At 39.1% G+C, this 21,949-nt stretch overlaps 1 long non-coding RNA gene across 1 annotated transcript; it reads right to left on the bottom strand.

Annotated features, from left to right (window-relative positions):
* Positions 1-755: 755 nt before the first annotated feature.
* On the bottom strand, positions 756-8,737 carry LOC149919031 (uncharacterized). Its single transcript, XR_016464727.1, has 3 exons — positions 8,379-8,737; positions 5,779-5,851; positions 756-1,047 (listed from the first exon to the last, which is right to left on the bottom strand). It is a non-coding gene; the product is annotated as an uncharacterized LOC149919031 (long non-coding RNA).
* Between the last annotated feature and the right edge of the window lie 13,212 nt (positions 8,738-21,949).

Consider the following 21,949-nt stretch of genomic DNA (forward strand, 5'->3'; position numbering starts at 1 on the left):
TCTTAAGAATCCAGCCAGAGACAAAAAAGATGACAAAGTCAAGAGTGTGTTAGTCATTTAATTCATACTCTGCTTAGGATACTAAATTCAGGAAATGACTCAATCATTGCACACAATTACAGCTATTTTTGAACCATAAATGATGCTGTACACCAATACTGATGCAAAAGCATACCACAATTAGTTCCTGCAAATGTTCTTGCAATAAGTCATCATATCCAAGGGAGCCTTCAACCTAATTATGGCAACAGAGTATGCCTCAGGGCACACCTCTCTATATGATTTCATTATTTTTGCAGGATGACCTGACAATGATGTCACCTGAGTGTTGCTTCACTTTGCATGCTCATAAGCACATGCTAAGAAGGTTAATTGCTTTGATACATGTTTAAAGGGTCCATTTTGTCTCAGATGTTAGAAGCACAAAGAGCAGTCCAGTTATCAGTCTCTTCAATTTAATATTTGTATCCAGGAAGAATTAAAAGGAAATCAAGATTATATATGACTGAAAAAAATAAAGATAGGAATAAAAGTGAATTTATTAAAAAAAAATAAAACAAAAAAAAAATTTTTTAAAAGGATACTTTATTCAAGAAAACAGGAGGCCGGAACTTTGAAGAAAAAAAGATAAAACAGAAGAAACCTATAGAAATCTCTATTACTCTTGATTAGTATCTGATTTATGGGAAACTGAGATCCAGACGCAGTCAGAATAAAGTTTAAGAGAAAAATCTGGACTGCTTGAAAGTGCCATATCTGTTACTAGACACATTAGGGATAGAATGACAGGGATGATCTTCAGCTTTATTTCAGCTGCCATGCTGAAATTACGTATAGCAAACTGCTAATATGAGGAATCACTCACTCTTCATAAATCCCTCCAATACACCCACAAACACAGTAAGACAGAGCAATAGGAGCCCGATCTTCAAATAAAGGACTCCAGCTTTCCCTTGAGAATGGTTTCATTCGTAGACTTGAATACATTTTTCTTCTTAGTTTTAAATCCAATCTGCAGTATGTCAGGTGTATAAGATTTTCCTTGTGCTAGAAAATAAATTGTAGCTCAGGCAAATTATGTCACTGTATTGAAATATCAAACTGAGAATAAATAAATAAATAAAGAGAATTAATGTTCAAAGCTACAGATATTTCTAAAAGTTTACTTTTTATTGTTTAAAATTTCTTCTATTTTAAAAAATACATATTTCCAAAATTCTGATTAACATGTGTACTCACGATGTTTCCAATTATAAAAATTACCTTGTTAGTCAAAATTAATTCACAGAAGCTAGAAAGGATTGACTGAACTAAGAATTACAGCATTTGTTTCAAATTTGTGAATACTGCCTTGAAATATCATGAATAAAAACATAAAAACTCAAAAAGGTTTTTTATGCTTCAAGACTCGATTATATGCAAAATTGATGACATCAAGCTGTATGGTGCAGTTGACATGCTAAAGAGAAGGTCATCCAGAGGGACCTGTACAGGCTTGAGAGGTGGGCCCATGACAACCTCATGAAGTTCAACAAGGCCAAGTACAAGGTTGAAGCAATCTCAAGCACAAAAAGAGTCTGGATAGAGAATGGCTTGAGAGTAGCCCTCAGGAGAAGGATTCGGGGATGTTGCTTGATGAAAGACTCAACATGAGCTGGTAATGTGCTCCTGCAGCCCAGAAGGCCAACTGTATCCTGAGTTGAATCAAAAGAAGCATGACCAGCAGGATGAGGGAAGTGATTCCACATCTCTACTCTGCTCACACGAGACCTCACCCGGAATACTGCATCCAGCTGGGACCCTTAACACAAGAAGGACATGTTGGATTGGATCCAGAGGCAGGCCACACAGATGCTCAAAGAGCCTCCCTTACTGGGATAGTCTGAGAGTTGTGCTCTTCAGCCTAGAGAAGAGATGGCTCTGTGTTGACCTTACAGCAACTATTCAGCATCTGAAGGGGGCCTAAAGGAAAGCTGGAGAGAGTTTTTTTTAAAGGACATGCAGTGACAAGATGAGGGGAAATGGTTTTAAACTGGAAGATGGTAGATTTAGGGTAGATATTAGGAATAAATTCTTTACTATGAGAGTGGTGAGACACTGGATCAAGTTGCCCAGAGAGGTTGTGGATGCCCCCACCATGAAGGTGTTCCAGGCCAGGCTGAATGTGGTTTGAGAAACCTGGTCTACTGGGAGGTGTCTCTGCCTATAGCAGGAGGCTGGAATTAGATGATCTTAAAGGGTCCTTTCCAACCCAAACATTTCAGTGATTCTATGGATATTGCTAACTGTAAATTTCTGTTTCTGACAAGCCGATATATCAACTTTCCTTACATGTTCAAATTAGTTTCCCTTAAGTTTTTCCACATATGATAAAAGGAAAAGACTAATGGTATGTGCAGTGTAAACAAGCTTATCCTGCAGAAACTCCCAGTTTCGAATATAAAACATTATTCTCTTTCAAAGTCCACTTTTTAGAAATTATTTGATGAAAGAATGTTTATGGGAAAAGTAATCTCTGCGAAGTAACTCACAAAATTAAGTGAAATGAAGAAAGCTAAAAGTAATTTGAATGTTGTTTGTAATAAAATTTCCACAGGGCCACAGTAAGATAATTCTGAATATTGTGTCGCTTTTTTTTCATACAGGAATAAAATCTTTAAGAAATTTCATTTTGATGCCACGTTTGATGACACCAAGCTGAGCGATGCAGCTGACACAGTAGAAGGAAGGGATATCATCTAGAAGGGCCTGGATAGGCTTGAAAAGTGGGGACACAAGAACCTAATGAAGTTTAATGAGTCCAAGTGCAAGGTGTTGCATTAGGGTCAAAGTAATCCCAGATAGAGTACAGGCTCAAAGAAGAATTAATTGAGATCAGCCCTACTGAGAAGGACCTGGGGGTCTTGATGGGTGAAATGTGAGTCAGCAGTATGCGCTTGCAGCCCACAAGGCCAACAGTATCCTGGACTGCATCAAAAGAGTGGTGGCTAGTAAGGAGAAGGATGTGATTGCCCCCTTGAGCTCTGCCCTTCTGTGTTGCCCCACATTTGCATCCAAGTCAGAGGCGCTAGCACAGGAAAAATGCAGAGATGTTGGAGCAGGTCCAGAGGAAAAGAAAAGGCTCCAGGGAGACTTCATTGTAGCCTTCCAATATTTGAAAGGAGCTTACAAGCAGGATGGGCACCAACATTTTACATGATCTAATAGTGAGGGGACAAGGGGAAATAGCTTTAAAATAAAAGAGCAAAGATTTAGGTTAGATGTTAAGACAAAATTCCTTATTCAGTGGTTGTTGATGCACTGGAACATGTTACCCAGAGAGGTTGTAGTTGGAAGCACTCAATGTCAGGGTGGATGGGGACCTGAGCAGCCTGATCTGAGGAGTGAGAGCTCTGCTGTCTATGAGTCTATGTTTCATTAGCTGGGGGGTTGGGATTTTTGTTGCTGTTTTTGTTGGTTGATAAGTTTGTTGGTTGATTGGTTGGGACTTTTTGTTTGTTAAAGAAAAATATTTTCTGAGATCAGGAAAATAAAGAATATGACCATAAGCAGCAGAGGGATGGAGGATGTTGTTCTTTTAAGGGAGAGAACAGGAATACTTGTTAGATAAAGGCCAGAAAAGGAATTCTAGTATCACAAGAACAGGTTTTTTTTATGCTACTCTGTTTTGGGTTTTTGGATTTGCTCAAAGACTGAACAAATACTGAACAAATACTACAAGGCAACAGCTCACAGATGCATTGTTTTCTCTGCATTTATTGTTGCTTTTTAACTGTGATCATGCCTCCTTTTTATTATTTTACATGAACATGATTTTTTTCTTTGCGTGTTTTTGGCAGTCTGAATAATGTCCACGTGAATGTCCATGTTCCCATTGAAGAAAAATACTGAGTGTTCACTATTTTCTAGTCTAAAAGGTATGAGTTACCCAATAAAGAACAGCAAGAATATTATGTGACTTAACCAACCAGTCAGAAACTAGAGAGAAGTAAACCGGATAAAATGCATTTGTAGGAACTGTGTGGCAAAGAGTTTGTATTAAAACTTGCACTATTAGATATCTGATAATGCCTATGTACAATTTCTGAATTCCAGGAAGGGTGAAATTCAAAAATTTAATTTTCTAAACTCGTTCCTGGTCCAATCTTAATTAATATTTAAAGACATTTGAGCTGGAAAACATACTGTGACTAAACTTGCATTTTACAGGCATTTTAGCTTGATTAGTTGAGTCATGACAATGTAACCTCCACAATAACAGAATTTCACTGCATTATCTTTTCTCCTTGATCTCCACAAAAAGATGATGCCTGTCCTGAATAACTGGTAGTTCAACAGGAAGATAAAGGAAAACAGCTGGCTTTAAAAAGCAGATGGGTAGATCACGTGGTAATAGTGAGAGCATAATTAACACAAGCATTATCAGAGGCAGCACACCAGCTGCCAGCAAACCTGTACACATCACTTTTATGTTGTTTTGGCTTCTTCAGAAGAAAAAAACCATTTAAACAAAGTTGAGATTCTCAAGAAGTCTTTTTCTGCTTAACTCGGGACTCTTGCCGAGTACCTCTCCAGCTGTGTGAACCCTGGCCCTGTCATAGCATTATGTAAACTACCGATGAGCTCTCCAAAAAGATACAAATCTCAGCCAGGTCTGATGATTCCTCTGAGCAGTGAGAATTAGATTAAAGCAGGAAGTCAAATAGACCAAAAGGGAAAAAATATAAGAGATGATTCCTTTGAGAGAATAATGTAAGGCACTATATCACAGCAGTGCAGAAAACAATCTCACGAGGTGTAAATGAAAGGAGAAAATTGATAGCACTCCTTTTGTGCTTGGGCATATGTACTGGTTCTTGACCCAAATTTCAAGTGATTCCCTTTAAAATAATTTAAGACTTTCATTAAGGATCTGGATGATCCTTATTAATATTGTCCTGTTTGGGTCAGGAACCTGGGAACACTTCTCAGAGATGCACAAGTCCAAGTGTACCCTCCAGTCATACCATGATCCCTTCTGGAATGACACCTAGTCATGCTGTGTTCTGCTTCTCCACTATATCACTGTTTTCCTTGAAAATGAAACCTGACTGTGGTGGCCTAATATGGTACAGTCAATCTGGCCAAATGCCAGGATGATGTGAGGATCAGGATCCAAGAAAACACTGCAGTACAGACTTACTGCATGGTTCATCCTTATCCAAAAGGTTCACTGAGATGCATATGGCAGGATTGTCCACCAGGAAGAACAGACAATGACTAATTCTGACCCAAAGTCTGAGCACATTGTTTTCTTACTGTGCACTTTACAGAGGTGTGTACGTTTGTGTGCATATGTTATGTCACCTACAGGAGATCGATCAAAAAGTATCATGGCAATGTTAAGTCAATACTCATAGAGTATGATGTAATGTGATTGAACTAAGGCAACCCCACTGAACAACTAACCGTAATGACTGGCTAGAATAATACACTTATTTAAAGCTTCTAAGATCTTTAGAAAATATCATCTGCTGTCTGTTTTCACACATTTATTTTTTATCTTCCTGATTCAGCAGAGGGTTTTAAAGAGATGTGTCAAAATATCTTAAGACAGGCTATTTTGGTATCAAAGTGGAAACAAGAACTTTCAGTCGCTTAACTTAACATACTATAATTAACACTCACGTGTTTGTGAAGTTCATTCTCACTTATCTAAGAAATATAAAAACTGTGAAATAAATACTAATGAAATACTACTGAAAATAAAAATTACTGAAGAGTTTTTCCATAACTCACCTCCCTGCTAAAACCTGATTGGCTGAAGCCAGGATTGTTTCCAGGAACAGGCCAGTTTTTGTAAATCCTTTACCTAGAAAAAATGATAGAAATGTTCTGAACATGTCAACATTTTATTTCAATATTCACAAAAAGAGAATGACTCATTAGTTACAATCTATTTCTCACTTTGGAATGGTTGCAGTTTATTTAAAAAGGAAAATATTGTATAATACTTCATGGTTGGCCAAATCATGTGTTTCAAAATCTCTCTGTTTCTCTGAAACATAATAATAGTTTCCCTTTCTGTTTTAACAGAAATTTTCCAGTACTGATAGGAAGATGTTGATAGCTATTGCTAAGGATATCTCATATAAAGAAATAAACTAATGATTATTTTGAAATCTAGTGAGTGAGGATATATTCTGGAACAAAAAATTTCATTTACTGAATTCATTTTCACTAAGATATGACCTATTATATCCACATAGTTTATGTTGTAAATAATTAGAGCCATGAGATTTAGAGAACTAAACAAAACTACACTCTAAAAAAGTTTAAAAATGAGGTGTATAACATTTCTGAAAGTAGGTTTTTAATTGCTAGTATACATGGAAAAGAATCATTTCTAAATTTCTGTCTGAAACATGAGTGACAATTTTCTTCGTTAACATGTTCTTTGTACTTTTAGAGGGGATTCTCTGACTAAAGATTTTAATAGAGTTAATCAGCAATTAGTCACTAAACCATGTTTTATGACTCACCACTTCAATGAGTCAAAATTTAGACAAGAATTGCTACTAATTTTTCTAATAAACATAGCAAAATATGAAGAATAAAGTGAGATTACTTTGGTCACACATAGAATCAGCAATAATAGTATTCATATTGAACAAACAGTGGGTAAAATGTGCTGTACTCTACAGCTAAAGAAATTGATCATAACTGTTCAGAAGTATTGAAATATCTTTAATATTTATAGATATATAAAAGGTGAGCGTCAGGAGGATGGCGCTAGGCTCTTCTCTGTGACATCCAATGATAGGACAAGGGGCATTGGGTGCAAGCTGGAGCATAGGACGTTCCACATAAATATGAGAAAAAAGATTTCTCCACAGTAAGGGTGACAGAACACTGGAACAGGCTGCCCAGAGAGGTTGTGTGGTCTCCTTCTCTGGAGACATTCAAAATCTCCTGTATGAGTTCCTGTGTGGCCTGGCCTAGGTGTTCCTGCTCCATCAAGGTGATTGGACTAGATGATCTTTTCAGGTCACTCCCAATTCCTGACATTTTGTGATTCTGTGAAAGTATACACCCAGTGTTAGGTTACACATAAATGTCAGTTCTCTGGCTACTTTTTATATCAGTTTTTGTTTACTATTCCTCTCTCCAAAATAATCTCAAAGAAAGTCTGAACAGTCAGCCATAAAGTGCAAATTTTTACTGAAGAAAATGAAAAGGTACATTATGAGCTACTTTGTTATTTCTTCTTCCTCCTCTCAACTGATAGCAAACACAGAAAAAAATATTCAATGTATATAAGGATTTAATCTTCAAGCATGTTCATTTGCAAGTGTCCAGTTTGATCCCTTTCTGGTTTTACATGGCCACCTTTTGATGATGCTCTGCATCCCATTTTTGTAAGTGAAATTCAGTATAAATTCTTTAGGTTTGTTTTCAAAAATATTTAGTTTGTGGTAGGCATGAGCTAACTGAACAAATACTTTTCAGAAATAACTCTACTTACAAGAGAGGAAAGATCTTCCTGAGCTACAAAAAATACCAGAGTATATAGGAGACAATGATTAAATCTGTATTAGTTACACTGTAGTTTATTTCATCATTAAAGTTGCATCTTACAGAACTGTTGTGCCATAGCATTCAGGTTGTGACAAATATCTTACACGTATCTGAGTATCATTTAAAATATCCTCGTTTTCACCAAAGGCAGCCTTTAAAAGAGCACTTCGTAGGCTTTGTAGATATTTCAGAGTTAAGAAAAGATTATAGTTGCAGTAGAGCCTCAAAATGCAGCCCAATACTTATGTATATACCCTGGTACTCCAGGGGTATGTTTGTTTTAATGGTGGTAATGGTGGCAATAAACAATAGAAAGAAAACATAATTCTAGTTCTGACGGGGATCTAAAGACACTAAGCAATTCACAGGACTGTATGTCCTTGCATTTAACAATGTTTTCTGCAGTACATTCTGAAAATAAAGAGTTGTATGCAATGGAAGTGGAGAATGTAGCTTGAATTTCACAGCAAGATAACAAGAAAACTTTTTCTGTGATAGATGCTTCAACTTATTTCAAGGCATTTCCTTGTCTTTCACTCCCTGTTTTCCCACATTAACATTCAGTATGCCACTGGCCTATTATTAGACTGTATAAGCATGCATTGCAGACATATTCACCAGTGCAACTGCACATATGGCAGCCGCTCCATGTTCTGCACTCAAGGGTCTTGCAGAAAACATTTCTGCCCTCAGACTTTCACTAGCCAATGTGATATCTTCTCAAGATCAGAGACCCTCGCTAGTAACTCCAGGGGCATGGTTGGGCCTATACACATGCTGGCTCCATGAATATTTAACAGAGAAATAGAGAAGAGACTTACTGGCGATCCATCTGTTAAGCTGCTGGAGCTCTACCAGGGACCCATGAATTGGCTGCAGACTTTTTCCATAACACTGCCAAGGTTCAATAGAGAATTTAAGGCATTCAGTTGATCCACTGCCCAAAGCTGGCTACTGAGAAAAAGACGGACAAAACACATAGCTGGTGGCAGCAGATTTACCACTGAATAAAGCCAAAGCTATCTTTGACATAATCATCTGTGCCTAATAATAAAAACTAACCTTAAGCTATTATTTTTTGGTTGAATTTAGGATGTTTCTGCTCTATTTAAAGTAGCTAACGTACTTTGCCTCCCATCTGATTTTAGCAAACACAAGTACTACACTAGCATGCCAAATACAATCCCATGGACATCTTGGCTTCTAGAACTTTCTTCCATATACAATAATGAATGATAGTAACAGTATTTTGGGAAGAGAGCATGGGATAAGAGGGAGAACAGCACCACAGATCAGTGCATTCCATAATCCTCTGTCATCTAATGGAAAATGTTTCTTAGTGATTATCAGGATTTCTAATAAATTATTGATGGGACATAAAGAAAGTTTAGTTGGTCTCTTGGAGGGCATAACACTTCCTTGAAGTGTCAGGACAGCAGCTAAATTTCCTCTCTCCTTTTCATGATTTTTAGATTTTGTTTTCAGCCTTTAAATCTGAAATTATCTTATGCCTTCGAAGTCAAGCAAACCACATAATTAGTTTTTAACAAGCTCAACTATTTTAAAAGAAAGGTTAAAATCAAACTGTTGGTTGTTGGTGATGCAACAGTTTTCATTTTAGGTTGGATATACCTGCATTTTCCTTTTTTGTCCTTGTCTTCTCCTCCAGTTCACTGCTCTCCATGGAAGTCAAGGCTGGAATGAATCTCTAAAGATTTGCTCCTTTACAAAATTTTTAGCTTACTTAAATAAAATTATTCACAAATTATGTTAGTTGACATGATATAAACTGGATATCAGCAAATGTGGGAGAAGCTTTCTTCAGCTCAATGGCCTATAGGCATTTTTAAACTCTGTAAGACCAAAATAGAATACTGTCTTCTATGTGTGGAAAAAAAAAAATTCTATTTCTCTGCACTGACTGTAATTGGCAGCATCATGTTAGCTCTGTTGTTTAAAACCATGTCTAAACACAATAAAATGCCCAGTGCAGTAAAGTTCTTAAGTGCCATTAAAAAGACAGAGCAGTTAGTAAAACTAAGACTGTGGTTTGATGGCATCATAAATCTGTATTGAGGTCTCCAACTTACTGATGTGGCAGTGTGATATACAACTCTGCTCTGAATGAAACTGTGTAAAATTTACCCAGACTTTCTGACTGTCTGCTTCCATACAATTAGATTTTTTTCAGTAACAACAGGTCCATGCCAAAGTTTTCCTGGATTTTATCATTTGATCAAGTCCTGACACTACTGCTCTACATCTTCAAAAGACAAGATGCCACCAGCCTGCTCTATATATTTTCTCAGAGCTTCCAATTTGGTCTATTTCCATTCTTTCTTTCTTACTCCTCTTCCGAACATGAACTCCTGATCCAGTTAGATCCTGATCCAGTAGGAAGTTAGAACTTCAGTACTCAACAGCTGACACAAACCACACTTGAGTATGTACATTCCATGGCTATACTTTTGACAGCTGGGTAATTTGGGGATTCATACAAGAACTACTGGCCCTGTCAGCAGAGATCTAGCAATGAACTTTGAGAAATGATCTGCCTTTCCCTTCAGAAGCTTCCGTGTATGCTCCAAAGCAGTCTGGAGCAAGGTAGAGCAAGACCAAGCAAGAAACCTCAAACAAATCCAAAAAATACATCATCTGATACAGCATGCTTACCTTAACTCTAGCAGGAAACACTGTAATATGTAAGGAAGACCGTTATGCAAGTTCTTTTCAGACAAGAAAGAGAGACAACCTAAAAATCATGACGAAGTTATTCAAAGAATGATTTTTCATCATTAATTAATACCAGAATCAAGCAATTAATGTTTGTCACAAACTAGAAAATGATGTCTTCTTTAAAGTGAGGAAACTTTAATTTTCTGACAATGTAATTAGGCCCTGAAAGCTTGGCCAAAAGGCTGACTCTTCTATGCTTGTATTAGTTTCAGGTGGGAAGGTATAATTCCAACCCCTACAACAGGTTCTACAGTTTCTCCCACATCTGAGATGGGTCCTGGGATAATAATTATGACATATAAATATATACACACATATATATGCATAAAAGTATAGAACAAATGATGCACAAGCAATTGCTCACCACCCTCCCTTCAAAATTCCTTCCAGTTGGTGTCGTATGGTATGAAACACATCTTTGGGCAGTTTTAGATGGCTGTCCTAATTCTGTTCCTTCCCAGCTCCTCAGGCCCTTTACTGCAAATGGCCTTGGCTCTGTACAATGCTGCTTAGCGGTAACTACGATCATCTGTGTGATATCAAAATTGTTTTTTTCCAAGTACCAAAATATAGCATCATACCGGACACTCAAACAATTTCATCCCAGCTGAAACTGGGAACTGCAAGTCACTCATTTGCACTAGTCCCAGTTTGTTTGTTTTAGCCTACCTCATATCATATCATGGGTTCTCAATGGAGGGATCCTACTGTTTGGATGTGGGCCCCACCATAAGTGAAATCACTTCACTCCATACATGGAGTTTACGCACAAAGTACATACATTTTTTACTCTAAGGGCATCTACACGTCTACAGAAAATCTCAATGAAAGTTCATTACAGATAGGAATTCATTTAATGAAGTAAGGGCAGTCTGTATACACATTTCCCCTCCTGAATAATTACCAATCATATGTTTTATCTCAGGAACAGGGTACAAAACCGAACTGTAGTTCAAAACATTGATACAGCATCCACCAGGTGGTCCCTAATGTACGAAGTTTCTTTCTTGATCCTTTTTGGTTGCTTTTCCTGACCAAGAGTGCATCATTTGCCTCAGTCACTACCCACAGTAACAGTATCAAGCTACACTTATGCAGATTTCTTTAGATCATGAATAAAATAAGTTTCATCAGTATGACTGGTCATGGTCATTGTACAGACTAGCACAAGCTGTGAAAGAGAGCATCATCCACTTTTTCAGAAATTTTCCAATCCAGCTTAAGCTAAACAGATACTTTTTTCTATCATCATCTAGATTTGACATAGTGTAAGTAAACCATGTCCAAGCAGAAATCTAAGATGCACAAAGTGAATTACATGCTGCAAGCATTGACCACATTTTTGTTGACTGCAAGGTATCAGATCGTATGCCTAATTTTTGGTGATCATAATCAAAACAGTATGAATCTCACCTATTTCAGAGGTTCAGAGAGTTCTAAAGCCTCTGAAGAAGTCCATATCTAAAGAAGTTCATATCCAGAAGCCAGTCTTCTGATGCAGCAAATATAAGCCATGTGCACATTGATTGTTATGCAGTAATTATCAGGATTGTCAGATCAGATCCTGTTGCTTGAACTACATGATCTTGAAGTTCTCTTCTAACACAAGACATTCAATAATTCTATAACATTCTGGATAGTTAAGGTTGCCTCTGTTCCACACACAAGGTTACGGATTCCTAATGCTTACACTTATGCAATGAAACTTTGTGTGTGAAATGATCCTCAGAAATCTTTCTATTCAGAGGCACTGCATCCTGCTGACACCATTTGCTGCTTACATAGAGCCTGAAATCCCCAAATAAGCTGATAGCCCTTCCAGCCACTTCCAGGATAGTCCTCCTAACACCCAAAGCACTAATTGCATAAAATTTATCTTAGGAGCCTTCCTACAAGACTATGGAAAAACCTGAGTTAGCTGCAGGCATACCCCACAGGGTATTGAAAGTATGCCTTATGAGACTGTTACCATGAGTAAGTAACTTTCTGGGCCATTTATGAAGGCAGATACAACCATAGTAAATCTCTGATTGCTGCTTGATAGCCAAAACCTTCTATAAGGTTTGTCCCTGGAATGGGCAGCCCAGGTTGAAGGTGAAGTCACTGTCCCTGGAGTTGTTCAAGAAACATGAGGATGTGGCACTGCATGACATGGTTTACTGGGGCATGGAGGTGATGGGTTGTTGAGCTAGATGATCTTAGTAGTTTTTTCCAACCTTAATTATGCTATTAATTTTCTCCATCTGGGAATTCAATTAGACAAATAAAACTAGTAAAACATGTAAGATAAGACATTTAATAGTGGGAAGCATATGAAGTCAAGATTGGAATTAATAACTGTCAAAAATGATTCAGTGTTATTCTAATATATCAGTCACCATTACATGAGACTTACAGATTTGACCCCAGGATTAAAATCAGTGCTTGTAGCATTGCAGAAAGAAACTCTAAGGAAAATATATTACTGTTCATATCCTTAGTTGAAAAGAAGGAATTTATGCAACTACATACACAATGTATGTAGTTGCATATGTTTAATGTTTCTGCTGAAAATTAAAACATGAGCGTAGTTTTGACCTACAACATGTAGCAGTGTGGCGGAATCTGATCACTGTAATTTAAATACATCCTCTGAACAGCTATTCCTGTTTGAGGGCTGCGTGCAAAAGCAACCACAATAAAAAGGATGATGCACAACATATAACTTTTTTGCTTATTTAAAAATATGTTGTTCCTTTCACAATGAAGTCTGAACTCTGTATGCCCCTGATGCTCTCTTTTAATACTTACAGTTCCTTCCATGATCCTAAGCCATCATCTTTCACTTAGTGCTCTTCTTATTTCTCCTGCTGAACATGAATGATTATGCAGCTTGTCTGGGTGAGAGCTATGTTGTACTGATGCTTCTCAGTGTGTGTTGACCGGCCACTGAGATACTCACTCTCAGAATGGATGAAGGACTGAATGCAAACAGGATTTCTCTCCAGTCTAGAAGGTTTCTAGAGTGTATCACAGAAGATAACTTCCTGTCACAGCTGGTAAGAAAGCCTAATATGGGAGGTGCTCTGCTAGACCTGCTGTTCACAAACAGAGAAAGATTGTCTTGGACAGAGTGACCACTAAATGATAGAGTTCTTGATTCTTGATGAAGCCAGGAGTGCGGCCAGGAAAACTACTACCTTGGATTTCTGGTGGGCAGACTTTGAACTGTTCAGGACATAGGCAGGAAAGGTCCCTTGAGATTCAGTCCTGAAGTGTAAAGGGGTCTAGGAAGCCTGGACACTCCACAAGAAGGAAGCCTTGAAGGCTCAAAAGCATGCTATCCCCCTGTGTCACAAGATGAGATGTCAGATTCCAGTAGAAATGGCTAGTGTTGGACAATCTGTCCAGAGAGGCAACTGTGAACCTTTAGGCAAAGTTTTTGGATAAAGTATCCTTGACAGTTTCTATTGTCATGAATATTAGGACTCCCAGTGGACAAGACAATACATCTTTTTTGCATGTGCTCTAGAAGACAAAGATATACTTTAATAACAAAATATGTCAGTCCAGTGATGGAAAACTAAGTATAATAGTATAACAGTGAGACAGTAGGACATAGTAAATGGGGACTTCTACATTTGTTCGTTTTGGTTTTGGTTGTTTGGAGGGCTTCTCCTTTTGCAAAGCAGGCAAGAGTAAGGAAATAGCAAAGCTCCACGGGAAGTTTTTACACCATCCCCAATAATTACTTCCCCAAACACAAACAGACCCAGAACACCTCACCACAGAATTCAACCTTCTGAAGTTACAAAGAATATTTCAGAACTCCAAGGAAGCTGGAGCCAATTGAGCCCAGTGGACAGGGATTTGTTTTGTAAGGTCAGCTTGCTTTCTTTAGAGTCATAGAATCATAGAATCACAAGGTTGGAAATGACCTATAAGATCATCTAGTCCAACCGTCTTCACACTACCACTGCTACCACAAGCTACTAAACCATATCTCGCAGCTCCTCATCCAGACGCCTCTTGAACACTGCCAGGGATGGCGACTCCACCACTTTCCTTGGCAGGCCATTCCTGTGCCTGACCACTCTGAGATAAAAAGTTCTTCCCTAAGTCTAACTTAAACCTCCTCTGACACAACTTGTGGCAATTTCCCCAGGTCCTGTTTGTTGCTTTGGAGAAGAGGCCAAACCCCTCTTCACCACAACCTCCCTTCAGGAAGTTGTAGAGTGCGATGAGGTCTTCCCTGAGCCTCCTCTTCTCCAGACTAAACAATCCCAGCTCCCTCAGCCACTCCTTATAAGACTTGTGCTCCAGACCCCTCACCAGTTTCGTTGCCCTTCTCTGGACACATTCCAGGACCTCAATAACTTTCCTGTGGTGAGGGGCCCAAAACTGAACACAGTACTCGAGGTGCGGCCTCACCAGTGCTGAGTACAGGGGGATGATCACCTCCCTGCTCCTGCTGGCCACACTATTTCTAATGCAGGCCAGGATGGTCACCTGGGCACACTGTCGGCTCATGTTCAGCTGAGCATCAACCAACACCCCCAGGTCCCTTTCCTCTTCACAGTCATCCAGCCACTCGTCCCCAAGCCTATAGTGCTGCATGGGGTTGTTGTGGCCAAAGTGCAGGACTTGGCACTTGGCCTTGTTGAACCTCATTCCATTCACCCTAGCCCAGTGATCCAGCTTATCTAAGTCCCTCTAAAGGGCCACCCTACCCTCAGGTAGATCGACACCACCTCCCAACTTGGTGTCATCTGCAAACTTACTGAGGGTACACTCAATCCCCTCGTCTAGGTCATCAATAAAGATATTAAACAAGATAGGCCCCAGTACTGACCTCTGGGGGACACCACTTGAAACAGGTCGCCAGCTGGACTTAACTCCATTAACCGCTACCCACTGGGCACGGCCCTCTAGCCAGTTTCTTATCCAAAGGAGTGTGTACCTGTCCAGACCACGGGCAGCCAGTTTCCCCGGAAGAAGCCTGTGAGAGACCACATCAAAGTCTTTGCTGAAGTCTAGGTAGACTACACCAAGAGCCTTTCCCTCATCTACCAGTCTGGTCACCCAGTTGTAGAAGGAGATGAGGATGGTCAAACACGACCTGCCTTTCATGAACCCATGCTGGCTGGGCCTGATCCCCTGGACACTACACATGTGCCGTGTGATCTTCCCCAAGATGATTTGCTCCATAACTTTCCCCGGTACTGAGGTCAGGCTGACAGGCCTATAGTTCCCCGAATCCTCCTTATGGCCCTTCTTGTGGATGGGAGTCACATCAGCAAGCCTCCAATCCTCTGGGACCTCTCCAGTTAACCAGGAGCGCTGACAGATGGCCGAGAGCGGCTCAGCAATCACCCCTGCCAGCTCCCTCAGCACCTGAGGGTGTAGACCATCCGGTCCCATGGATTTGTGACAGTCTAGGAGGAGGAGCTCTCTGACTGTCTCCACCTGAATCGCTGGGGGTGTTTTCTGAGTAGCATCCCAGACTTCCAGATCAGGGCATAAAATACCGAAAGGATAACTGGTCTGGCTATTAAAGGCAGATGTAAAGAAGGCATTGAGGACCTCAGCCTTCTCCTTGTCCTCAGTGGCCACATTCCCTGCTGCGTCAAGAAAAGGATGAGAATTATCCTTGGTTCTTCTTTTGCCATTGATATATACATAAAAGGATTTTTTATTGTCTTTTACTGCAGTGGCCAATCTGAGTTCAAATTGGGCTTTTGCCTTCAAAAAAAAAAGCCTGTGCCAAACTTCCTTTGAACTGCTGGTGGCATCCAACCCAGTCTTTGCCTGCCCCACCCCAGCAGGCAAATCAGACTTGCTTATTTCCCTAAGCCTCTTGCTTGTAGTAAACCTATTTTGAACATGTGAGCACAACACAACACCATGATATATATTACCACAAATTTTAATGAAGTTAAATTGATTCCCCATTTCCACCAGCATCTCCAAGGGTTCTTAAAATCATGAATAAACTTTTTAAGACAGAGATGGTTTCAGAAGGAGCTGCTGCAGTGAAAGATAAAAAGTCCTGATCTTTGCCCTTGTTTCTGATTTCTATTCCAAACTTTATGAACAAACACTGAGGTGATGACAGGGAAAATATTCATTCCTTTTGCTGCTTGGGGGAGGAAGGGAACGTAAGGAATGAAAGGGATCTTTGTAAAAAAACTGTAAGCCAGATGAAGACATGAAATTATATTGGGAAAATTTATCAACTGTTGTTTCTTTGACAAATGTTTTCTATGTCAAGTAGTGCATTTGATTAACAGCCTAAAAACCTGATTGAATATCAGAATAACTAATTTGTCAAATATATTACTTTATGAAAAATGACAATTTATTCACTAATGTTTGGCTTTTGTTAATCAGATCTTGAAGACTTAGTCAAGAAAAACTCCCTTGAGACTAAATCCTGAACTTTAATTTGAACCCAGGTTTGCTCCACACCAAAGTACACTGTTATTTGACACAGTCAAAATGGTTCCATTCACATAATGCACTAGAGATGAATCTATGCATTTGAGATTCTTGGCTTACTGTCATGAGGAATGTTTCAGTGGTCATTCTAAATATGCAACACTTTCTTCCAAATATCTCCAAAGTTCTCTCTTGTCCTCTGCAGATAATGGTACAAAATAGAGTAGTTAAACTGCTTGAAAATACCAATTATGAGCAAGGTAACCATCATCAAGCATTTGGCCATAAATAGAGATTCCAGTGGCATACAGGAGATGCTTAGACCAGGAAAAGGACAAAGGAGATAAGTAGAGTAAGCCAGAACTTTATCTGGAATAGATATAATTATCATAAAAACAATTCATCATCATTTTGTGTTTGGATTTAATCAATAGTGTACATTTATCACTGAAATAGCCCAGGATTTTCATATTGCTAACATTATTGCTGGCCTTTTCAGACAATCACATATTAGTTCTGGTCAGCATTCCATTGTGATCATACAGGATTTGCAGTATTAAAGAGAAATATTTCTTTTCTGCTACTGATCTTCATTTGACTTGATCAAAGAGAAGAGTATGGAGAAAACATCTGCACATTTGGGTACAGGAAACTGAGAAGTGAATGTTGGGAAATAAAATGCCAATGAAACTTTCCATGAGCTTATAAAGTATTAGATATTTTCTTGGCTTGTATTTTGTCACCTAACACTCTGCTCATTCCATTTAATGAACAGTGTTAATTTTTACAGCTCCAGACAGCGCTAAGGAAAATGTGCTGTACATAAACAGTAGGTGTTATCATGCAAATCATGTGAAAATAAAAACAAATTTGAAACTATTTCCAAAACTACCATCATTTAAAGATCTGAAGAAATCTCACATTGATGTCTGAATCAGAAGTAATATTTACTGACTGTTTTACTGACTTACCTGTATCTAAAAAATATCATGTTATACTTTGAACATAGTTACGTTTTTAGTTGAACACTTCTTCACTCAAATTACTTCAGAAAACAAGACTTACACTATTTGACTGCACATGTAAGTTCTTTACTATGTTCTCATAGTAAGTACGTAGTAAAGAACTTAAGTTCTTTAGTCCTTTTCTCCCAGTTCAAATTTTATATCCATTGCAGGGAGTCAGAAGAAAACTACTGATGTTAACTGCATTTGGGAAGAGGATTTTACACAAAGCAACTCTTGCTATAGAAGAGATAAAAGAATAATCTGATTGGATGGAAATCAGGGAATAAGAGCAAAAGAAATGCCTAAAGAACTTAAGTTCTTTACTGGTGAAGTGCTGGAACAGGCTACCAGAGAGGCTGCGGATGCCCCATTCATAGAGGTGTTCAAGGCCAGACTGGATGGGGCCCTGGGCAGCCGGATCTAGTATTAAATGGGGAGGTTGGTGGCCCTGCATGTGGCAGGGGGGTTGGAGATTCATGATCCTTGAGGTCCCTTCCAACACTGTTCATTCTGTGATCCTGTGATTCTACATACGCTAAAACTTCAGAATACTTGCCTCAGTCCTAAGCATCCTTCTCCTTTGTGTGAATGACACAATTTAGATTTACTTTATCTCATTGCTTCTAAGTGATACATTGCCATTTGGAAGGCATGAAAGGACAGTAGACATCCCATAAAACTTGATATTCAATGGGGATTACATCTGAGATGTTTCTTACATGTGAATCCCTTTTCTCCCAGTCCAAATTTTATATCCATTGCAGGGAGTCAGAAGAAATCTACTGATGTTAACTGCATTTGGGAAGAGGATTTTACACAAAGCAACTCTTGCTATAGAAGAGATAAAAGAATAATCTGATTGGATAAAAATCAGGGAATAAGAGCAAAAGAAATGCCTAGTTGAAGATATTTTGATGACCTGATGGAATGTGGAAGTAGGTTCTCCTAATAAGCATAATGTGCCTAAAATTACCAGAAATAACATAAATTTTGCATGGGCTTAAGGCTAAATGCAGAAGCAAGTGAGATTTCAATGCTTACGTTAGAATACTCTCTTTGCTCATATTTCCTGTCCTTCTCTCATCTTTTTCTCCTTTCTCCAGTTCTGTCTTTAAATTCTTTGTAGCTTGGTGGGAAAGCACCAGTAACATCTGTAACCTGGACCAAAGATGACCTGTATTACACACGCTCACAGGGACTGATCAGCCTCTAAACAGTGCCCTCCCTGGCATAGCCAGTCTACAGCATTCCACAGCATAATACCTACCAAGAATGGTAATAAAGAGGCTATCCCTAATGCAGACTCCTGCATTCGAGAATGCCTAGCTATTGTCACACTGTAGACCATAGGAAACAGAGGTTTCAACATACACTTTGTAAGCAGGAAAGAAAGCAGAGCTGGCAGCCTGAGTCTCTCTGCACTTGTGCATATGTTGTGTCCAACATAACCTGAGATAAGCTGAGGTAAGCATCAGACCTTCCAAGAAACTTCTGTCTCTCATTTCTCTTAGTAGCTTTCTGAATCAGAAGGGTACCTAATTCATACACCTGCACTATAATCCACACAGTTTTTACATGAAAAATAAGCACTGAGATGAAAATGAGTTTTAAGCCAGATTCACTGTAGGTGGCCATGTAGCAAAAAGTATATGTAAGGAAGACAGGTAATATATAGATACGCATACATACATTCATAGATTGCTCTTTTTAAGAAGAAACATAAGTTTTCTTTCTACTGTCTTTACTCACTTGCACAAACTTCCAAGCAAAGATAACACTAATACAGTGAGGGAAATTCTATGATATCATTTCTGATAATGATTTCTGATGCATTCTCTGGAGTTACTATCTGAAACGAATAAGCAGTAAGCACCTGTGTAACTGCTGTGCCATTCAGATCGTGGACTATGTTTTGCTGTTTATGTATTTGTTTTCTTATTTTATTTTTTTTCTAATTTTTCTTATTATTCTTCTTGAATCAATCTTTTTTCTGGAAAAACTATCTCATAATTTGACACTGAAAGCAAAGCAAATGAAAAGAAGAGCATAAGTATGCATATCAGGAAATAAGTGCAAACAGAATCCACTAATATTAGAGTGTTGTCCAAAACTTTTACTGGAAATGAAGGCATGCTCTTAATATGATTCTTCATAACAGTACAAAAGGAATTTTGCAATAGGACAATTCAGGAAGAGAAGCTTACTCCAGAAATATTCAAGGAGCAGTTTTCCAGGTTTCAGAATGTTTCAAAGGGAAAATGGAAAAGCAAAATTGGTAAAATAAATAAATAAATAAATAAGTGCTCAATGTTATCAAAGTATTTTATTGCAATATCTAGGCTAAAATGTTCTTGACAAACTACTGACACTATTAATATTTTTCCTTTTCTATAAATTCTTTGGTATTGTTACATCTTACATTAGAATGCTAATAAAAATATCGTAAGCATGCATTACCAAGACAATTTAAGCTCTTTTGCATGATTTCCTGGGAAAAAAAAAAAAAAAAAAGAATTTTTTTGAGATTTCACTGAATTATATTTTTCAATAATAATACCATGATTAAGTTGAAAAAAAAAAAGGTATTAAGAGTACAGCAGTCACTGAAGCCATTCCATTTTCAGAAACCATAACTTTTCAGTTCTTTTTGCTTTGTAGCATAGCAGTCTGCAACATGAATGTTTTAAAATGAGAGTGGTGTAAAATGAGAGTGGTTTTAAATGAATGTAGCAGTGTAGCAGTGGAGAGCTTGTGGGTGAGAATCAAGGGGCAGGCTGGTATGGGTGACACTGTCATGGGTGTGTACTACACGCTCTCTGATCAGGAGGAGGTTGATGAGGCCTTTCACAAGCAACTGGAAGTAGCGTCACGATCCCATATGCTGGTGTTTATGGGGGACTTCAATTATCCAGATATTTGCTTGATAAGCTACATGGCCAGGCATGCACAGTCCAGACAGTTCCTGCAATGTGTTGAAGACAAATTTCTGATGCACATGGTGGAGGAACCGACAAGGGGAGCGGTGTTGCTGGACCTTATTCTCACTAATAAGGAAGGGCTTGTCAAGGCGGGGGCAGCTTGGGTTGTAGTGACCACGAGGTGGTGGAGTGCAAGATCTTGAGTGGAAGAAGTAAAACAAAAAGTAGAATTGCTACCCTGGACTTTAGGAGAGCCAACTTTGATCTCTTCCGGGACCTATTTGGAGCTATCCTGTGGGCTAGGGTGTTAGAAGGTAAGGGGGATTGTGAGAGCTGGTCAGCATTTAAACAGCTCTTCTTCCAAGCTCAGGATAAGTGCATCCCTGTGAGCAAGAAATCAGGAAAGGATGGCAAAAGACCTGTGTGGATGAGCAAGGAGCTCATGCACAAACTCAAAGGGAAGAAGAAGGTCCATGAAATGTGGAAAAAGGGTCTGACCACTTGGGAAGAATATAGAAATGTTGTCAGGGTCTGCAGGGATGCAACGATGAAGGCTAAAGCCTGCTTGGAATTGAATCTGGCAAAGGTGATAAAGGATAATTAAAAAGGCTTTTTTTAAGTATGTTAACAGTAAAAGGAAGACTAGGGAGAATGTGGCTCCCCTACTAAGTGAGGGGGGTGTTTTGGTAACAGGGGATGCTGCGAAGGCAGAGATACTGAATGCCTTCTTTGCTTCTGTCTTCAGTGAAAAAGCTCTCCCTCAGGAATCCCGGACCCTGAAGGTTAGTGAGAGGGTTGGGGGATGGAAGACTTCCCTTTAGTCAGGGAAGAGGCAGTCTGAGAACACCTAGGCAACACCAATGTTCATAAATCCACGGGACCCAATGGGATGCATCCATGGGTGCTGAGGGAGCAGGCAGAGGTGGTTGCTGAACCATTCTCTATCATCTTTGAGAGGTCTTAGAGAATAGGGAAGATGCCTGAAGACTAGAGGATAGCCAATGTCACTCTGGCCTTCAAAAAGGGCAAGAAGGAAGGTCCAAGTAATTACAGGCCAGTCAGCCTCATCTCTGTCCCTGGAAAGGTGACAGAACAGCTTGTGCTGGATGCCATCTCCAGACAATTGGAAGAAAAGGAGGTTATCAGGAGTAGTCAGCATGGGTTCACCAGGGGGAGGTCATGCTTGACCAATCTGGTAGCCTTCTACGATGTTGTCACTGGCTGGGTAGATGGGGAGACAGCAGTGGATGTAGTCTACCTTGATTTCAGCAAGGCATTTGACACTGTCTCCCACGACATCCTTATAACAAAGCT

Source organism: Phasianus colchicus, chromosome 2, assembly GCF_987193195.1.
Source record: "Phasianus colchicus chromosome 2, bPhaCol1.hap1.1, whole genome shotgun sequence".
NCBI lineage: Eukaryota > Metazoa > Chordata > Aves > Galliformes > Phasianidae > Phasianus > Phasianus colchicus.